The sequence below is a fragment of the Sciurus vulgaris genome (genome assembly GCF_902686455.1).
Source record: "Sciurus vulgaris genome assembly, chromosome: 1".
Taxonomy (NCBI): domain Eukaryota; kingdom Metazoa; phylum Chordata; class Mammalia; order Rodentia; family Sciuridae; genus Sciurus; species Sciurus vulgaris.
The window spans coordinates 34,570,408-34,591,388 of NC_136461.1; the positions used below are offsets into that span (position 1 = coordinate 34,570,408).

General features: G+C 37.3%; 1 protein-coding gene and 1 pseudogene across 4 annotated transcripts in view; both read right to left on the minus strand.

Annotated features, from left to right (window-relative positions):
- ZSWIM5 (zinc finger SWIM-type containing 5) overlaps nucleotides 1-20,981 on the minus strand; it is a 197,273-nt gene that overhangs the window by 73,026 nt on the left and 103,266 nt on the right. The window lies entirely within an intron of this gene.
- LOC306647332 (protein SET-like) lies at nucleotides 6,495-8,554 on the minus strand (annotated as a pseudogene). The gene has a single exon. The product of its transcript is annotated as a protein SET-like (transcript).

A 20,981-nucleotide genomic window follows, 5' to 3' on the forward strand; every position in this document is an offset into this window, starting at 1 on the left:
AGTGGTAGAGCGCTTGCCTAGCATGTGTGAGGCACTGGGTTCAATTCTTGGAACCATATACATACAAATAAGGTTAATCAACAACTAATACAAATGTTAAAAAAAAAAAGAAAGAAAAATGCCTATGCATAAAAATTATATGAACTGTAATCAAATTCTTACAGTAATCAGAAGACTAATTTTCAGGCAATCTTAAGCCTCATCTTTTCTAAACTCCATGACATTTTATTTTCAACATGGCCTTTTTAATATGGAAATGAATTCATATCCCACATAACATACTTTACTTACAGGCTTCATATTCTAGCAACAATGCCATTCCTAACAATTACCACATTTTGGTCAATGCCTCATATTACTCTCTAGCTCTACTCTTTTGTTTCATCTTGCAACATGACCTGTGTGGGGCAGCAAGAATATCAAAACAAATTCAATTAGGACAATGCTTTTCATTCTGTTTAGAAACTGGAGCAAAACCATTTTTTCCCATATTCTACAGTAACTTGATTTCATAAAAACTCCAAATCAGAGAGAAGATATTCCCATTAAGTCTTCACTCAGGGTTCTAAATACATTCATATATCATCCTTTGGATCTGAGGAGAAGTTCTTCATAGAAAAATCTTTATAGAGTCGGCAACTCTTCTGAAAAAAATTCAATTAATGTATAATTCCCATTAATTGGCCAGCATCTCCTTATGTTCTTACATGTCTTAATTCCTTCTTACTCTAATTCCAAAGGCAGTGAACAAAATTGCTATATAGAATGCTCCTCCTCATAGAATGTTTCTCTTTAGAAAGTTTCTCTGAACACCTTTAGAAAATCTAAATTGTAAATTATGCATTTATAGGTTCTCATGCTCTGGGTAATATAATTTTTTAAACCAAGTTTAAATTTGTTTATAAAACAGTCATGATTTGAGCTAAAGTGAAATTTACTCTGGCCAGATCACAGAATTAAAACAGACTAGAGCTCTGAAAATACACAGACATCAAGGGAAAAAAGAAAAAGACCTTCCTTTTGTGATTTTTTTTTTTTTTACAGTACTATGTATTGAACCCAGAGGTACTTTACCACTGAGCTATATCCCTATAGCTCCCATTCACCTTTTTTTTTTTTTGAGACAGGGTCTCACAAGTTGCAGAGGCTGACTTGGAACATTCTAGAATCATCCTGCCTCAGCACTCACCCTTCCAGTAGATGGAATTACAGGCATGTGTCACTACCCCTGGCTCTTCTGTGAGTCTGAAGACTCAAACTTGCATACTGGAGTGTAGACTGAAGAAACAAAAAGATAAATAAAGTTTTCTCCCATCTTATCCATCTCTAGATTCAAGAGTTCCTCTGTGGTTGATGAAGGGGCTCTCAAGACCAAGAATGTGGTAAGGAGGGCTCTGGGATGTTTTTGCAGGCAGGAATACGCAGAGTGCAGGAGGATGGATAGACATACTCTTATTTGAGAAGTAGCTTACAAAATAAAAACCTAAGAACGAAACAAGTTTCTTTGGTTCAAAGGTCTAGGACCACACAATAGAATTCCAGTCTCTGTTCTAAAACATTATGCCAAGTAAAGTATTTTAATTTTTCTCATGCAAAATTGGTGGGCAAAAGAAAAAGAACCATGATATTACTTATGTAAATAGTGCTAAAATTTAACAATTATTTCAAAGAATGAATGCTGAAAGTGATAAATATCTCATCGGCAGCACTAGAGCTCCTATAATTTTTATGGTGGCCATGTGAGCTCATTTTCTTATTTTTTGTACCCTAATGGGGAAAAATTATATTTTCAATTCGGGATGAATATAATATTCTAATAACAATTCCAAAAATAGAATCCATTCATTCATCAAATATTATTTATGCCCTTACTGTGTGCAATATACTAAGATGAGTACCAAGAATATGATGATGAGAAGAAAGAGTGTCTAGTTGCAAAAACAGACAAGTAAACATTTATAATTAAGGGAGTAAATCTTAGGACAAAAATGAACAAGTGGTATGTATTATTAAGTGATATTTGAGTTAAATCTCTCCCTCCCTCTCTCTCGGTCATGTTGGGGATTTAACCTAGGGTTTTGTACATGCTAGGCAAATGCTCTACTACTGTCATACTCCTGGCCTCTGAATTAAATCCTGAAAGGTGAGTAGAAAGTAGGGAGATAGATATGTAATATTTGGCATGCAACAGAAGTAATATTACTGAGTAAGATCAACATAGAGGTGAAACAACCAATGCACACTAAGAAAGGCTATCCAGAAATGGGGAAAAGAGGCAGAAGATTTTATAAAGAAGAAAAACAGCAGTGAGAAAGGCCAGCAGCAGAAAATATAGTATGGTTTAGTGATTTATATTAGTTTCCTATTATTCTTATAACAATGATCACAAATTTGGTGGCCTAAAACAGCACAAATAATTTATCATCTTACAGTTCTAGAAGTCTAAAATGGGTCTCACTAGGCTAAAATCAAAGTGTTGGCAGGGGTGCACTTCTTCTTGAGGACTGAGGGGAAAATCTGTTTTCTTTCCCTTTTCCAGCTTCTTGAGGTTGCCTTTATTCCTTGGCTCATGGCCCTACCTCAATCGCGAATGCCAGCAATGGCTATGTCTCACATTGGGTCAATCTGATATTGAATCTCTGACTTCCCTCTTTCATTTATGAGAATTCATAAAGCTGTACTGAACCTACCCAGATAATCCAAGAAAATTTCCCCATCTCAAGACCATTTGATTAGTAGTAAATTTAATTCTCTCTTGTCTTGTACTATAACACATTCACAACTACATTCTGATGTTTAGGATGTGGACATCTTTGGAGAGCTATTACTCTATCTAACACAATGATTAAAAGCGTACATGCTGGATTCATATTGCCTGGATTCATGTTCTGTACCTCAGTATCCTTATCTGTAAAATGGGTTAATAACTATAACTACCTCATTTTATTGTGTGTAGTGAGGAATAAATGAGTTAATATGTGGGTAGGTAAATGGAGACCCCTCAATATGAGACTTCAACTTTTGATTAAATATTTAACTATGTACCCCTGAAAGCCTGACAAAGGTAAAACATCAACTATGCTCCTAAATTAAGAATTATTTCTGGGAATGGGGATGTAGCTTAGTGGTAGAGTGCTTGGCTAGTATGCATGAGACCCCCAGTTCAATGCCCAGCACTGAAAAATAACAACAAAGGCAGCAATTCCTGACTGGTAAGAACTATAAATACTTAGCTTGAAGCCTAATGAGTATGGCTTGAAGCCTAATGAGTATGGTAACTCAAAACTTAGCATGACCCTTACAAGGACACTGGATACTACGCCTGTGGAACTCCTACAAGAGATACTGTCTCCTGTGGTATAGGAAGCTTTTGAGTCAGGATAACTCCTATATACATTAAATGTGGATCTCATTTCTTTGTATCTGAGCATCATGTGGGGAAATGGAGGCAAAGAAGAGCTCCTGGACAACTAGGTACACAGTTCTATGAACAGCTATAAGGTCTCACTATAGAAGAATGCCTGATGCTGTTTTGCTGGCAAGCCTTGGTCCCTATTCCTATACACTTTTGAGTAGACTGATGTTAAGTGTGGCCTATTATGGTCTTATAGAGTCTGAATGTTTAAACGAACTTAAGAAGACTCCCCTGGTTGATGTGGCAAAGTGTAAAGTTTTGTAAAGTGTAAAGCTTTACAAAAGTGTAGTGTAAAGGGTAAAGCTCTTAGGTGATGCTACATGGTATGAACTATATTTTTAGCTATTATCAATAAATATAAGCTGCTTAGAATAATGACTGGCACAATTCTAACACTCTTCAAAAAATGCTGCTATTAGTAGTATCACTACCACTCCATTGCTAATACTACTATAATGGTGGTCCATAAGTGGTCATAAATGGCTACAGGGTAGAGCATAAAGAAGAGAATAGCAGAGATGAATCTGAAGAGACAGAGAAGGCTGAGATTATAAAGGAAACAGGTAAAGAGTTGGTGGGTGCTTGTTTGTTTTGGGGTACCAGGGACTGAACCCAGGGGCAACTAACCATTGAGCAACATCCTCAGCCCTTATTTTGTAGGGTTGGTATGGGGGACTGAACTCAGGAGCACTCAACCACTGAGCCATAACCCCAGTCCTATTTTTTTTTTTTTAGAGACAGGGTCTCACTGAGTTGCTTAACGCCTTGCTTTTGCTGAAGCTGGCTTTGAATTTTGTTGAGGCTGCCTCAGCCTCCCAAGCCATTGGGATTACGGACGTGCACCACCACATCTGGCAGACAAGAGTTTTGATTTTCTTCTGAAGACCAGTAAAAACTATTTAAACGTTATTTTAAATACAGCATTATCATGATCACATCTACGTCTTAGAAAGATCATTCTTGCAGGAACATAGAGAATGGAATGAAAGAGAGGGTATATGGTATAGAACTAGGTTAGTCAGGAGGCTGTAACAGTTATTTATAGAAAAGAAAATGATGGTGAAACTAGGATAGTTTCAAATAATTTCAATGATTACTTTTTGCTAGTAATACCCAAAAGGACGTCTAGAAATCTAAGTTCCAGACCCATATTTCCAATTGCCTGCTGGAATCTCCTAAGTTACTTTAAACTCACTGTGTTCCAAATTGAGCTCTCATTTCTCCAAAGAATAGTTTTCCTCCTGATTTCCCATGATCTATTCAAGAAAGCATCCTGGTCACTCAAAGTGGAACTTTGGTTTTAATTTCTGTAACTGGTACTCTTCCTTGCCTCTCACATATACAGGTGACAAGTTCTCAGAAAAAGATTCTATACGCTACTCATTCATTCACTCAGCCAATCATCCTGGCAATGAAAATAACATCTTTGGAACTGTGCTAAAGTTGAGCAGTGAGGATATATGTATATCATAATCTGAAGAGACATGTAAACAGTTAATAGAATGATTAAAATGAAGTTTCATGATAGCATTGTATAAAAATTACAGCAAATAACAAAAGGAATGGCGGAAATACAACTTGCATCCTACTTCCTTTTCTAATCCTACCAAAACTACTTTAGCTTAGGTTCTCATTACTGCTTATCTAGATTACTACTCCCAATGCTCTCTAAGCTTCTAGTCTCTTTCCTCCAAACTAACCAGCACTTGGGCACAAGTAGAGATAACTGTGGTAGAATGAAGAGTATGCTATAATTTAAATCAAAAGCCATCTTAGTTTGGGTCTGGCTAGTCACTGCTAGTCAGTGACTAGCAAACCCTAATCAGGAAGCTACTCCTTTCATCATACTGTCCTTATCTTTAATGATATTAATTGGTTTATTTTACTGTTTACAATGAAACTCAAATAAGTGAATGGGTAAACTGAAGTGTAAATGGTCAAAAATAAGCTGTGCTGATGCAATATCCTAGAAGGTTCCCAAACATCCAAATCCCAGACACCAAAATCTCAATTAGGAACTTCAACCAATTCTAGGTACAAGTCTTTGTATGGATATATGCTTTTATTTCTTTTTAATTACTTTTTAAGAGTAATTACTCTAGAGTAATACCTAAAGAAGAGGAAAGATTATATCACAAGTGTTTAACTTTTAAAAATACAAATATTATTTTTTAGAGCAGTTTTAAGTTCATACCAAAACTGAGCTAAAAGAAATGAGCTATCAAGCCATGAAAAATCATGAAGAAAACTTGAATGCATTTTACTAAGTGAAGGAATCCAGTCTGAAAAGACTACATACTACATGATTTCAACTGATATTTTCAGGGATAGGGGTGAGTGGTAGAGCTTGTGCTTAGCTGGTATAAGATCCGGGGCTCAATACCCAGTATCTACTGCCCCAAAGTTACCCAACTATAACTACTTTCTGGAAAGGGCAAAACTATGGCAACAGTAAAAAATATCATAGTTTTCGTTGTCAAAACTATGGAGACAGTAAAAAGATTAGTGGTTGTCAGGAGTTGGGGCAAGAAGGATTTAATAGGTGAAGCATGAAGGACTTTAAGGACAGTAAAAATACTCAGTATGATATTATAACAGTGGACATATGCATTATACTTGTCAAAACCCATAGAATATACAATACCCAAAGTAAGCCTTGATGTAAACTATGGACTTTACATGATTATGATGTATCAATGTAGGTTTTTCAATTGTAACACTCAGATGGGGAATAGTGAAATGGGAGGCTATGTATGTGCAAGAGGAGGAGGTATGTGGGAAATCTCTGTACTTTCCTATTAATTTTGCTGTAAATCTAAAACTGCTTGAAAAAAACCCAGTCTTTGAACAAATAAACTGACCACACAACATGCAGGTCAATTTTTGGACTCTCCATTTTTATTTCACTGATATAATACCATACTGCCTTTTAAAAAAAAATATTTTAGTTGTAGATGGACACAATACCTTTATTTTATTTACTTTTTTGTGGTGCTGCGGATTGAACCCAGTGCCTCACATCTGCCAGGCAAGTGCTCTACTACTGAGCCACAACCCTAGCCACATTTATACCATACTGTTTTTTTTTTTTTTTTTGTACACATTTAGTTTTATTGTAACAAAGCAACTTGTACACTTTTAACGTTTAAAACTGAGCATCATCTTTCCTTTCCAGTGAAAACAAAAAAGAAAATTTAAAAATAAACAAACAAAATTACAATAGAGAATGTCAATTCCAAATAAGATCCTACAGGTTCTGCTGATTCTCCCATCGAGTGGCAGGGCTCAAGTCATCATTAGGAGAGAATTTTATTTTAAAAGTGTCATCTTAAACTGCAAGGATGTCTGTTAACATCACAATTAAACATGCCAAAGGAGAAGCCATGTTGTCAAAATGCCCACTTAACCCACCCAAACATCTCAAACCCACCCTTTGCTGACCTTCTATAACCCCATTTTTTTAAGTTTTTTTTTTTTTTTCTTTTTTTAAACAAGAAAAAGTAGACAGATACATGTTGGTAATTGCTAACTGTCCATATTCACATAGAGACACAGTGTAATCTCTGAGCCCAATATACAGAGAAAGGAGGAAAAAAGCTAGAATTCTATGCACTACTACACAGGGGCCTAGCACCCTCCAGCTTCCAGCAGAGTGAAGGGAGCAGAAGATTTTTCTTTTTTCCCACAGAGCACGGTGGTGTTGATTCCATACAGTTTGTTTTGAGACAGGAAGGGATAAAAATGAATTCAGAACAGAAGGGTGTAGATTCTTTTCCCATTATACTCTGCTCAAGGTACTTCCCCCCAAAATAAGTTGAGAACCATGGTTTGAGAAAAGAGACCTCAAGAACAGGGTGACTGAGCACAAGGGGGGGAGGGGGGAAAGAAAGGAAAGGGGAAAAAAAAAAAAAAAAAGACTGCAACTTGCTCCCAGGGACTGAATTAAAAGAAAAAAAAAAAAAAAAAAAAAAAAAAAAAAAAAAAAAAAAAGGAAAGAAAAAGAAAACAACAACAAAGAAAAAAATAAAAAAAGGTTGGAATCCATCAGTGTTCAATTAGTCATCTTCTCCATCTTCTCCTTCATCCTCTCCTTCCTCCCCTTCATCATCATCTTCATCCTCATCCCCTTCTTCATCAATCTTCCAATCCTTCTTCTTCTTCATCATCATCATCATCTTCTTCTCCTTCCCCTTCTTCATCATCCATATCAGGAACCAAGTAGTACTGCAATGGATTTGGCCAAATATCGTCTTTGATGACCTCTCCTAATTCATCTGCACCTGCATCAGAATGGTCAGTAAACCAGGTAAAGAAGCTCTCTGGTTCTTCACGCTGCCTCTTCCTGCTGGCTTTATTCTGCGTTTGACTTGAACGTTTCGTCAAATCCTTTCCAGATTTCCATTTGATTTCAGTGGACTTTGAAGATGGATCACCACTCTCATTCAGATGAAATTCTTTGGAGAGAACTTTATTTTCGAAGTAAGGATTTTCATCAAAATAAAAATCTATTCTGTAACCTGATTTGATATCTTCAAATTCTGTCACTTCAACTCTGGTCAAATAATGCAGCGCCTCTTCATCTTCCTCCCCAAGCAGTGCAGACACTTGTGGATGGTTGACAAATGTTGTTACCCAAAAATTTGGGATTTTGGCGATCAATTCTGACCTCTTCTGAAAAAATGGTTGGCGGAGTTTGTTATATTTCTGTTCTACTTTCAATATCTCCTCACTGGCTTGTTCATTAAGTCTGTCTATTTCATTTTGTACTTCATCAATATGTTCAATTGTTTCTTGTTCTTTTTCTGAGGTCTCGCTGGCCCCATCCTGGTTGGAGTTGAGCTCCTTTTTACTGACTTTGGCCGCTGGCGCCGACATGGTGCTGCTCCGCGGTCGGGGGCGGGGAAGGGGAGAGAAGGGAAGGCGAAGGGGGCGGGCAGGCGGCTTCCCCTCACGCCACACGCGCGGGCACCCGCTCGGTCCGGCCGCCTCCTCCCGGCGCTCGCTCGCTCGCCCTCCCCCTCGCTCGCTCGCGCTGCCCTCACGGCCTGACGACGAGGGAGGGGCAGGGGCGGCGTGCCGCCTCGGCCGGGGCTCCTGCTCGCGGAGGAGAGGCGGCGGTGGACGGCTGGGCCCCCTCACTGGCGCTCGCGCTCCGGCTCGCTGCTCGTTCTCCCCCAGCCGCCTCCTCCTCCACCTCCTCCTCACGGCGAGGGGCGGGCGGCCTACCATACTGTTTTGATTACACTAATTTAAGTCTCAATTTCAGGTCATTTTAGTCTTTTAATATTGTTTTTCTCCCCAAAGTAATTTTAACTATTCTAGGTGCCCTGAACTTCCACGGAATTTTAGAGTTAGTTTTATCAAGAAGTTTGCCAAACTTCTGAGATTGTATTAAATCTATGTATCAACTTATGAGAATTAAAATCTTAACAAATACACTGTCTTCCGACTCATAAAAACAGCATCTCTCTCCACTTACTTAGGCCTTCTTTCATTTATATCAACAAATATCCTGTGATTTTAACACTGTGCAATTCTATTTTTTTATTTTAATTAAAAATCATAAATTTACATAGGGCAATGTTGTTTGATTCATTCTGTTATTTTTTCCCCTTCCCCCCCACCCCTCCCACCCCTCTTTTCCCGCTATACAGTCCTTCCTTCCTCCATTCTTACCACCCTCCTTATCCCTAACCCTAACACTAACCCCTCCTACCCCACCCTTATATGTCCTCATCCGCTTATCAGCAAGATCATTCTCCTTTAGTTTTTTGAGATTGGCTTATCTCACTTAGCATGATATCCTCCAATTTCATCCATTTGCCTGTGAATGCCATAATTTTATCATTCTTCATGGCGGAGTAATATTCCATTGTTATATATATGCCACAGTTTCTTTATCCATTCATCAACTGAAGGGCATCTAGGTTGGTTCCACAATCTGGCTATGGTGAATTGAGCAGCTATGAACATTGATGTGGCTGTATCTCTGTAGTATGCTGATTTTAAGTCCTTTGGGTATAGGCCGAGGAGTGGGATAGCTAGGTCAAATGGTGGTTCCATTCCAAGCTTTCTGAGGAATCTCCATACTGCTTTCCAGAGTGGCTGCACTAATTTGCAACCCCATCCCATGTATGAGTGTACCTTTGCCCCCACATCCTCTCCAACACCTATTGTTGTGTTCTTGATAATCGCCATTCTAACTGGGGTGAGATGAAATCTTAGGGTAGTTTTGATTTGCATTTCTCTTATTACTAGAGATGTTGAACATTTTTTCATATATCTGTTGATTGCTTGTACATCTTCTTCTGTGAAGTGTCTGTTCATTTCCTTAGCCCATTTGTTGACTGGATTATTTGTATTCTTGGTGTAGAGTTTTTTGAGTTCTTTATAGATTCTGGAAATTAGCGCTCTATCTGAAGTATGAGTGGCCCTGCCCTTTTATACTTCAATTGGATCCATGCGCTGCTGAGAAGAAGGTGTATTCGTTCTTTGTTGGATGGTATATTCTATATAAATCGGTTAAGTCTAAATTGTTGATTGTGTTATTGAGATCTATGGTTTCTCTATTCAATTTTTGTTTGGACGATCTATCCAGCGGTGAGAGAGGTGTGTTAAAATCACCTAGTATTATTGTGTTGTGGTCTATTTGATTTCTGGAATTGAGAAGGATTTGTTTGACGTACATGGATGAGCCAATGTTTGGGGCTTAGATGTTTATGATTATTATGTCTTGCTGATTTATGCTTCCCTTAAGCAGTATGTAATGTCCTCCTTTATCCCTTCTGACTAGTTTTGGCTTGAAGTCCACATTATCTGAAATGAGGATGGATACTTCAGCTTTTTTGCTGTGTCCGTGTGCATGGTATGTTTCTTCCCATCCTTTCACCTTTAGTCTATGGGTATCTCTTTCTATGAGATGAGTCTCTTGCAGGCAGCAAATTGTTGGATTTTTCTTTTTAATCCATTCTACCAGTCTATGTCTTTTGATTGATGAGTTCAGGCCATTAACATTCACAGTTATTATTGTGATATGATTTGTATTCCCAGTCATTTGACTCATTTTTGTTTTTTGATATGATTTGGTTTCTCCTTTATTTGGCTATTCCTTTAGGCTAGTTCCTCCCGTTGCTGATTTGCATCATTGTTTTTCATCTCTTCCTCATGGGATATTTTGCTGAGAATGTTCTGCAATGCTGGCTTTCTTTTTGTAAATTCCTTTAGTTTTTGTTTATTATGGAAGGATCTTATTTCATCGTCAAATCTGAAAATAAGTTTTGCTGGGTATGATTCTTGGTTGGCATCCATTTTCTTTCAGGGCTTGGTAAATGTTGTTCCAGGCCCTTCTAGCTTTTAGGGTCTGGATTGAAAAATCTGCTGATATTCTTATTGGTTTCCCCCTGAATGTAATTTGATTCTTTTCTCTCACGGCCTTTAAAATTCCGTCTTTATTTTGTATGTTAGGTATTTTCATTATAATGTGCCTTGGTGGGTCTGTTGTAATTTTGTATATTTGGAGTCCTATAAGCCTCTTGTATTTGGTTTTCCATTTCATTCTTCAGATTTGGGAAATTTTCTGATACTATTTCATTGAATAGATTGTTCATTCCTTTGGTTTGTTTCTCTAAGCCTTCCTCAATCCCAATAATTCTTAAATTTGGCCTTTTCATGATATCCCATAATTCTTGTAGATTCTGTTCATGATTTCTTACCATCTTTTCTGTTTGGTCAACTTTGTTTTCATGATTAAATATTTTGTCTTCAATATCTGAGGTTCTGTCTTCCAGGTGTTCTATCCTATTGGTTATGCTTTCTATGGAGTTTTTAACTTTGTTTATTGTTTCCTTCATTTCAAGGATTTCTGTTTGTTTTTTTTTCAATATCTCTAACTCTTTATTGAAATGATCTTGCTTCCCGTATTTGCTCCTTTAACTGTTGATTGGTGCGATCATTTAATGCCTGCATTTGCTCTTTCATCTCCTCCTTCAATGCCTGCATTTGCTCTTTCATCTCCTCGTTTGCTTCCCTGATTGTTTTAATTATGTACATTCTGAACTCCCTTTCTGACATTTCTTCTGCTGTGCTGTCACTGGGTTTTATTAATATAGTATCTAGGTTTGTTTGGGACATTTTCTTCCCTTGTTTTCTCATATTGGTCAGATGTCAATGGGACTTTGTGATATTTCAGAATTCTTCTATTGGCTTATATTGTCCCTGTAGATTTCCAGTGTTTCACCTTCCTGCCTTCAGTAGCCTGAAATCTTGGAGTAATTTGATAATGCAGTGCTTCCAAGGAAAGCTGCCCCTAGTCCTCTACTGGTTCCAGGACTTGGAGCTGGCTCTGTGTGGAAAGGCTCTCACTGGGGGGGTCTGCTCCAAAAAGCTAGCCTGGAAAGGCACTTCTCGCCGGAGGGGGCCGGGCTGCGGGCTGCTTGGGGAAGTCCCTGGCTGCCCTGTCCTGGTCCCTGAAGCAACCTGCGGGCAGGAACTCGCTGCCCTGGTTCAGGGACTTGAAGCTTGGTTCTGTGCAGAAAGGCTCTCACTGGGGGGCCTGCTCCAAGATGCTGGAGAATCTGGCCCTGTGGGAGGAGCCCACCGCCGGAGTGGGCAGGGCCGCCTGGGGAGGACTCTAGCTGCTCTGCCTTACTCTAATAAGCCACCCAAATCCGGGCCTGCCGCCCAGGCAGCGCTTCACCGCTTCACCGGGTGGGGGAGACTCACCCCGAGGCTCTATTTTAGTCTGAGTCTCTCAATGCCTCCCCTTCTTGGGTTCTGGAGCGACTGGAGATGCAGTCACCCTCTAGTCCGCCATCTTGGATAGCCTGTACAATTCTTTTGCCAAATTTACATTCTAGGAATTTCATGTGTGTTGATGATTATAAATGGTACTGAATTTTTAGTCTCAACCTCAGATTGTTTGTGGATAGCAATAGATATATAATTGATTTGCTTTTTGTATATTGATCTTATATCCTGAAACCTTACCAAATATACTTTTAGTTCTAGTAGATTTTTCTAGATTCCATCAGATTTTCTACATAGAAAATCAGATCATCTGCAAATGTTTTACTTTTTTCTTTCCAATTAAAAGTCTTTCCCCTACCCTTGCCTTATTACACTGGCTAGAACATCCATATAATAAACAGAAGCTGAGAGCAAACAACCTTATCTTGTTCCTGTTCTTGAGGAGAAAGCATTCAGGTTTTCAACACAATGTTAGCTTCAGGGTTTTTGCAGACATTCTTTAACATGTGGAGGAAGTTCTATTCCTAGTTATTTGTTGTTTTCTGTTATTATTTCTCGAGTGAGAAAGATTTAAATGAAGACGAGATGCTAGATTTTGTCACATGCTTTTTCTAAATTTACTGAGAACATCACATGGGTTTTCTTTTTCAGTTTGTTAATATGGTGAATTAACTAAATTGTTAATATATTATTATTTGGCTTATGATTTCTTAATTCTAAACATATTTTACTGAGATGAAATTTCATATAAAATTCACATTCAAACTGTATTCAGTTGTTGTCTATTTTCTGTTTCAATGAATTTATGAATTCTTGACATTAGTTATAATTGGAATCATACACTATGTGGCCTTTTGGGTATTTCACTTGGCAAAATGTCAAGACTCATCCTTCTGTAGCATGTAACAATACTTCATTCCTTGTTTGACCCTTTAAATACATCTATTTAAATATTTTTTCACTTTTTGGTACTGGGGATTGAACCCAGGGGCACTTTGCCACTGATCTACATTCCCCAGTCTTTTTTATTTTTTATTTTGAGACCAGGTCTCACTAAGTTGCTCAGGGCCTTGCTAAATTGCTGAGGCTGGCCTTGAACTTGCAATTCTACTGTCTCAGGCTCCTGAGTTGCTAGGATTACAGGTGTGTACCACAATGTCCAGTTAAATAAATCTATTTTTTGATTGGGGTAAAGTTCACACAACATAAAATTAACCATTTTAAAGTGAACAATTTTGTGGCATTAAGAACATTCTCAGGGGCTGGGGTTGTAGCTTAGTGGTAGAGTGCTTGCCTGGTACATGTGAGGCACTGGGTTTGTTTTTTTGTTTTTTTTGGGGGGTGGGTACCAAGGATTGAACTCAGGGGCACTCAACCACTGAGTCACAGCACTATTGTGTATTTTATTTAGAGACAGGGTCTCACTGAGTTGCTGAACACCTTGCTTTTTCTGAGGCTGGCTTTGAACTTTCAATCCTCCTGCCTCAGCTTCCTAAACTGCTGGGATTACAGGCATGCACCACTGTGCCCAGCTGATCATGTGTTTTTAATTTTATTCGGTAAGTACCTAAGGGGTATAACTATAGGTCATTAAATAATTTTTAAATATTAAATTGACTTTGCATCCCTGGAAGAAACCTTACTTAGTCATAATACAGTATTCTTTTAACATACTGTTAAATTTAATTTGCTAAAATTGTTTAGAATTTACATATCCACGCTCATGACAGATATTGATCTGGAGTTTTCTTTTCCTTTAACATCTTTGACTAATTTTGGTACAGGATATTGCTGGTTACATAGGATGAATTGCTAAGCAATCTCTCCTTTTCATTGTTTTGGTTTTTATTCGGAAAGGATTGGGGATTTCTGTCAAATTATCTACATCTACTGAGTTTTGTTAATTTGGTGAATTATATTTATCAAAATTTCAAATGTTCAATCTTTTATACCTAATAAAAATCCCATTTGGTTATGATGCATTATCACTAGATTTGCTAAAATATTGTTTAGAATTTTGGGGTCTTTGGATATGTTTTTATGTCCTTGGTTGTAGTTTTCTTGTAATGTCTCTGTCTAGCTTTGGTAGCAGGATAATTCTAGCATTATAAAATGAGGTGGAAAATATTCTCTTCCAATTAAAAAATATTTGTATGGACTTATTTGTGTAGAATTGGGATTATTTCATACTTAAATATTTTTTTAGGATTCATCAGTTGAGTCATCAGGGCCTGGAATTTTTTAGTAGGATGATTTTTAACTATTAATTGAATTTCTTTACTAGGGCTAGTCAGGCTAGCTACTTCTTTCTGTAGCACCTATTACCTGATACATTCTTGTTTATTACTTATCTCCCCCGTAAAACATGCACTCCATGAATATAGAGTAGTATTGTCTCATTTATTTATTTATTTGTCCGTGTGTGTGTTTTACTGGTGAGTGAACCAAGGACCTCATGCATGCTAGCTAGGCAAGCACTCTACCACTGAGCTACATCCATAGTCCTTTCTTTATTTTTTTCATTTTTATTTTGAGAGGGGGTCTGCAAAATTGCCTAAAATGGTACTGAAATTGTTATCTCCTGCCTCAGTGTCCCAAGCAGACAGAATTACAGGCATGCAGCACCATACCTGGCTTAGTTTTAACTTTTTAAATTGTCTTTGTTTTCTGATGTATTTACAGTCCTTAGTGCATGACACAGAATTAAGTATTCAATATACTGGTGAATTAAATTATAAATGAGTACAAAAATGTGATTACTTTATCATGTTTTCTAATGTCTTCCAAATACTTAAGCATTTATATGTTGAAATATATCATTATAAATTATAACTTTTGCTTTACATTATTGTTAGGATTTTTTTTTTAAGAAATTATGTGATTGGCTGGGGATATAGCTCAGTAGTAGAGCACTTGCCTAGCATGTCTAAGGCCCTGGGTTCGATTCTCAGCACTGCAGAAATTAAAAAAAAAATAAATGATGTGATAAATTATATTGTATTTATGAGTTTCATTTAAGGAAAGTAAAGGGGACCCTAAGTTTTTCATAAAGGGCAATACTATATTTGGTCAAGAATAACTAACTTCAATCATATTAATTGATGTGAGAATTATACAAGGGTTCTTGCTCCAGAAGTCTATGAAAGAATTGCTTTCCTCTGATTTTAAAAATATTCATCTACACACTATCAGTACGTATTCTGAAACAAGGTAGATGGTGGAGAGGAATAAGTTATAAGGACCTTAGTATCTTGAATGTATGAGTTATAGATGGGATCCAGGAGAATTCCTACCTTGTCTTCAGGAGGTGTCATTATGGAGAACTTTCCCATAAACAATAGAGAAATCTTCAAAAGCCACTAAACAGCCTTGAAAGTAAAGATATAGGTGGAGTGTTAGTACTCCCAAGACTTGAGGTTTCCTTTGATTGGAAATATCTGTACTCCCCAGGTACAGAAGAAAAAAACTCATATAATCAAAGACCTGCTTATCTAGGCTTATGCTGAAGTGGTCGTAAGTTCAAAGTCAAGAATGTTCAGAGGATCATGTGTTGCCAGCATCAGGAAAGAAATCAACCTAAATAATTATCTCTGCATGGAAGCTTGAGAAGATGATTCTTCATAGGGGCAAAAATGCACCAAAACATTCTAAGGAGACTAACCAGCATACTTGGTATAATTTGGGTTTATGCCCATTTCCCCAGTGTAATTATGAGGAAGCTGCTGTGGTTATAAAAACAAAGTAGACTAAGGAGTATTACTATGGAAAGAAATTTCATAATGATAGAAAGATCAACATTATCTGCATATACACTCAATTACAGATTTCCAATACACAGGAAGAAAAGCTGACAAAATTGAAAGAATGCACAGGTAAATTAACAATTTTATTTGGAGATTTTAGTACTCCTTTTTTCAATTATTGAGAGAACAAGAACAAATAATTCTGCTATGCTCTTTTTCAACTGACAGATGATCTTGCATACAGCAAGTTTGTATTCCATATCTTCTTTCCATAGCCAAAGATATTAATCAAACTTGTATCATTCTGTTTAATGATGTTCTGTATGCTATTGTATTTATGAGTTTTACTGCTTTCATGACTTATAAAATTGGACATAAGAAACTGATCTCAATTCTTCAGATTTTTCTCATAAGAGAAGATTTTAATCAACACCTGGCACTTGAACTATCAGTGTGGTAATCAGTTTTTTTGACTTGAGAAATTCCTGAAGAGCAATCTCTATTCTCCTAACTTACCAAGTGCTTCATTAAATAACACTGGTTCAGAGCCTGAAGCTTGAAGTACAGATAGCAGACTGATGAAAAACAAATAAAACCACTTCTAGCTTTACCAACACAGCTTATTTTCAGTAATGCTAAAGTGCAGAATAAACATCTCTTATCAGAATGGCTGGAATACAACTGAAGGCAGGCAGATAGGGCAGAAAAGCCAAGGGACAAATAGTCTAACTTCTGAAAATAATAAGCAATTACCTTGGGCAATAAAAATATTTGACTATTAAATTTGGTTATCTAGGACTACTTTTTAAAAAGGATGAGGTTATTCAGTGTGATCAGCAAGAATGTATTTGCTTGGTAACAAAGAACTCCAAGGAATGGTTAGAAATTCAGAACACTATGTTACATTTGTTCATCACCTCTGTCCACACACCCCTTAAATAGGAAAGAAAGAACATATATAAAACAACTCTGTTTTGAAGAACTAATTAGTATAGGCTGTTTATAATTTTAAAATCAAAGATAACAAATCAAATCGTTTGAACACTGAGAAAATTCAAGTTATTTTATTATGTAGTAGTTGGGAGATCCACATAAAGGCCAAAGAAACTCAAAAGATAGAAAAAGTGACTGGATTTTAATAAATTTGATAACTAATCCTCATGACTAAGATCCTAATCAGAAGGAGCATAATAAAAAAGAAAAGGGTGTTTAGAGGAAGGCAGGACAATGATTGAAGTGGAAAATGTAGCAAGAATGTTTTATTTAATCACTGAGAAACTGTCCTTCAACTGTAAGTGAGAATCATTAGCAGAGTATAATAAAGGGATCAAGTCCTATAAATCTTGCCCTGGTTAAATGATTATCCAGTTAAATTCTCCTCATAAAAGTAGTTTGAGATTCCACCTTAATCATCTATACTAGTTTATAAATGAATAGGTCTGGGTTATATAATTGCAAAATGACTATGTAGTATACAGAGATTGGATGTTATAACTTCAGTTGCCTTGTTTAATTCAGCAAACATGGCAGGAAATAGCTTTTATGAAAGGGAGTAGCAAGGTGTTCTTTCATAAAAGTTGATAGGAATCATTCAGAGATAGACTCTGAAGTCTAAGAATAGGTTATACAGTGGCTTTGATGGGAGTGCAGGTGGAAGGTAGAGGGGCTAAGTAGTGGTGGTGGAGGGAGTATCTCCATCAATTACAAAAGATATGCAGATGTGTGCAATGGACTTTAAGGCAATTACTTAAGCAAATATCTCAAAAGGTTTGCATAATGATACCATTAAAATCACTACAAATGTGGTTTTTGTTGTTGTTTTGGTACTAGGGATTGAACCCAAGGAAACTCTACCACTGAGCTGTGTTCCCCAACCTTTTTTATTTTTTATTCTGAGACAGGGTCTTGCTAAGTTGCCAATGTTGGCCTCAAATTTCTGATTCTCTTGCCTCAGACTCCCAAGCTACTGGGATTACAAACATGTGCCATAGTGCCCATCTCTATAAGTGTATTTTAAGGAATACTTTAGGGCTGGGGATGTAGCTTAATCTGGGGCAAAGGCCATATTGCTCACCTGTTTTTTCTCTAAGTTTATAGTCCTTCTGTTTACCTCATTATATATATATATATTTTTTTTTAAATATTTTTTAGTTGTAGATGGACACAATACCTTTTACTTTATTATTTTTACATAGTGCTGATAATTGAACCCAGTGCCTCACAAGTACCAGGTAAGCACTGTACCACTGAGTCACAACTCCAGCCCCTACCTCATTATACTTTCTCACCAGTACCTTCAACCCCTTGTTCTTATTCCAAACCTTTCTTATAAAAATCATTCTTTGGTCACAGGAGTTTCAAATTGTGAAATAGTTAAATAATCCATCCTTTATGCTACTATATTTTAGCTCAAAGCTAAGCACTCAGGCTTATCCTTCACTTTACTCTCTTCTGAACATTATATTTTAATTTTGAAAACTCCTTTAAAGTGCTTAAGGTAACCGTGTAGCCTCATTTCAAGTGCTCTTAACTTAGTGGGTGAGAAGAGCCAATTTGTTCAGTTTCCAGCAGGCCCTGGAAACATGTGGAAGAAGTATAAACTTTACTCATCAATTCATCAGTTTATACTATCAAAAATTCATGATTTCCAATCTTAGTTTGAAAAATTCTGCCTCTTTCACTTACCTTGAAATGTACCCTTCTCCCACCCTTTTCAGCAGCTGTCTCAACTGCTGTCATACCACCCTATTAGTCACCAAAGAGTGTGAGTTGTGCTGCCTTATTTAATATTTGCCTTTATATCCTCCTACCTTGAACACGAGTTGGGCAGTGACCACTCAGAATCTCAAAACTTCTCATTTTCACTTTTATTCTGATAATCTCACCTCTTATTTTCCAGAGAAATTAGAAGCTAGCAGTCATTTCCCAAATTCTATCCATAAAAATACCTCAGCACATCCACACTTCTCTAATCACCTCAGTTCTCCTTTATATGACCATTCTTTCATTTTACCCAATGGCAGAATCCCAATTATAGATGAATCTAACAACCTGTCCTTTCTAATTTTCTGGAGTTGCTGAACAGTGATGTACAAAACTCACACAACTGTACAAAATGACACTAAAATATTAACTATAGCTACCAAACTGAAATCAACCCTCTTTTCTCCATCACTGTTTTCCATATTCAGCTCTCTATTCTATGCCAAAGCGGTTATTTCAAACACTTTCACACTGTCTTCAAACCTCCAACTCCTCCATCTGTCATCTCACTTGCAACAAATGACATTACAAGAGAAACAGAAGTCACTGGCTCTTTGCTTCTAAACATGTAAATTGTTCTCTACTCCTCACCCTCCTTTTTATTAAAATACATGTGTCTCTCCTACCTTAGGGTAATCTTTCCATCTCTGCTCTGAATACTATGACCTCATCTTGGGTCTTTGTATTATTTCCTCTTACAAAGGTGTCAGTCTTCACTGGCTGCTTCTCAGTCTCCTCTACACGTTCTTATTTCTCTACCAATCACTTTAATATTCCTTAGGATTCTGTCCTAAGTTGTCTTCTGTTCTTTTCTCTCAGGATCCATGACTTCAATTGCCATGAATCTAGTCCAAATTCATGGAACCAACTTAATCACTGCTATGGTTTGAATATGAGTAATGTCCCCTAAAAGTTTGGTGCACACCTACTGAGAGTTGCTGTGAATCTTATAGTAGGTGAGGAGGCCTTGTGGGATGTCCTTAGGTCATTGAGGGACTCCCTCAATGAGAACTGTGATCTCTGGTCACTTTCAGGTTCTCTTGCTTTCTCTGCTTCCTAGCTCAAGCGATGAGTGGTGTGTTCCAACACACACTTCCTGCTATTGCCTCACCAGAGGCCTGAAGTTATAGGGCTGCTCAGTCTCCAGAACCGCTAGTTAAATAAACCTTTTCTCTTTATAAGTCAGAACATGAAGTTGGCTAATAAAATTAATCACCACTTGAATTATTCAGAGACTTAAGTTTAATGTCTAAAACTGAACTCTGCTTCCTCTTCACCTAAACCTTTTCTTTTATCCACTTATTTAACAAGTAGGAATCTCTCTCTTGTGTTTGTGTATGTGTGTGTGTGTGTGTTTATGTACACGCATGTGCACATGCTTTCACATATGAGCCATGTGCAGGTTGGGAATTGAACTCAAGATCTTGTGCACACAAGGGAAGCACTCTACTACTAAAGCTTGCATGGTCCCAAGAATCCCAGGAATACCAGAATGCCTCTTTTTCCTTATATCTACCATCCAGTTAACATGTCAACTCTCTCACATCTGACTTCTTTCTATTCTCACTGCCACTAATCTAATCCTGGTTGTCATCATCTCTTGCTTGGATTACTTTACTACCCATCTTCTAATGGTCTTCTGGCCTCTGGTCTTGCTTCTCTCTATTCTACTAACCTCATTTTTTAAAAGGAAAACCTGATAATATCAGTCTTTTGCTCAAAAACCCCCTCTGTGAACCAAGTCCAAGGACTGGTTTAACAGTTGCAAATGCCTGACCGTTTTCTAGCATCTTCTCATATCACTCCCTCCCTAAAATTCAGTATTCTATCTTACCTAACATTTTCTAATTCCCCAAAATCCTATTTTTATATTGCTTCCAAGGGCATCACACAACCTGTTTCTTCCCTTGGAAAGTTCTCTCTCTCCCACTCCTTTCTCTGGCTAGCTCAAACTAGTTCTTCAAGACTTAGCTAAATATCATTATTTTGAGAAGACATATCAGTAACTTAGATAAAAAGAGTTGTTCCTACTAACTGCTCATATTGAAACCTGCACTTCTACTACCATGGAACTTTGTATACTTTATAATTGCATTTAATTGTCAGCCTTCAGCCCTACCATCCAAGCAGCAGTAGACTGCTAAAGGCAAAGAGCCTGTCCACTCATGGTTGCAATCTGGAATTTATTCTAAATTTCTATTCCCCTTCCCTCCATGTCCAATCTTTGAAGTTGTAAATACTTCTCCAATCTGCCCTCTCTTCTCCCTCTATAATTTTACTTCTCTAATAGAATCACTCATCACCTTTTGCTGAAA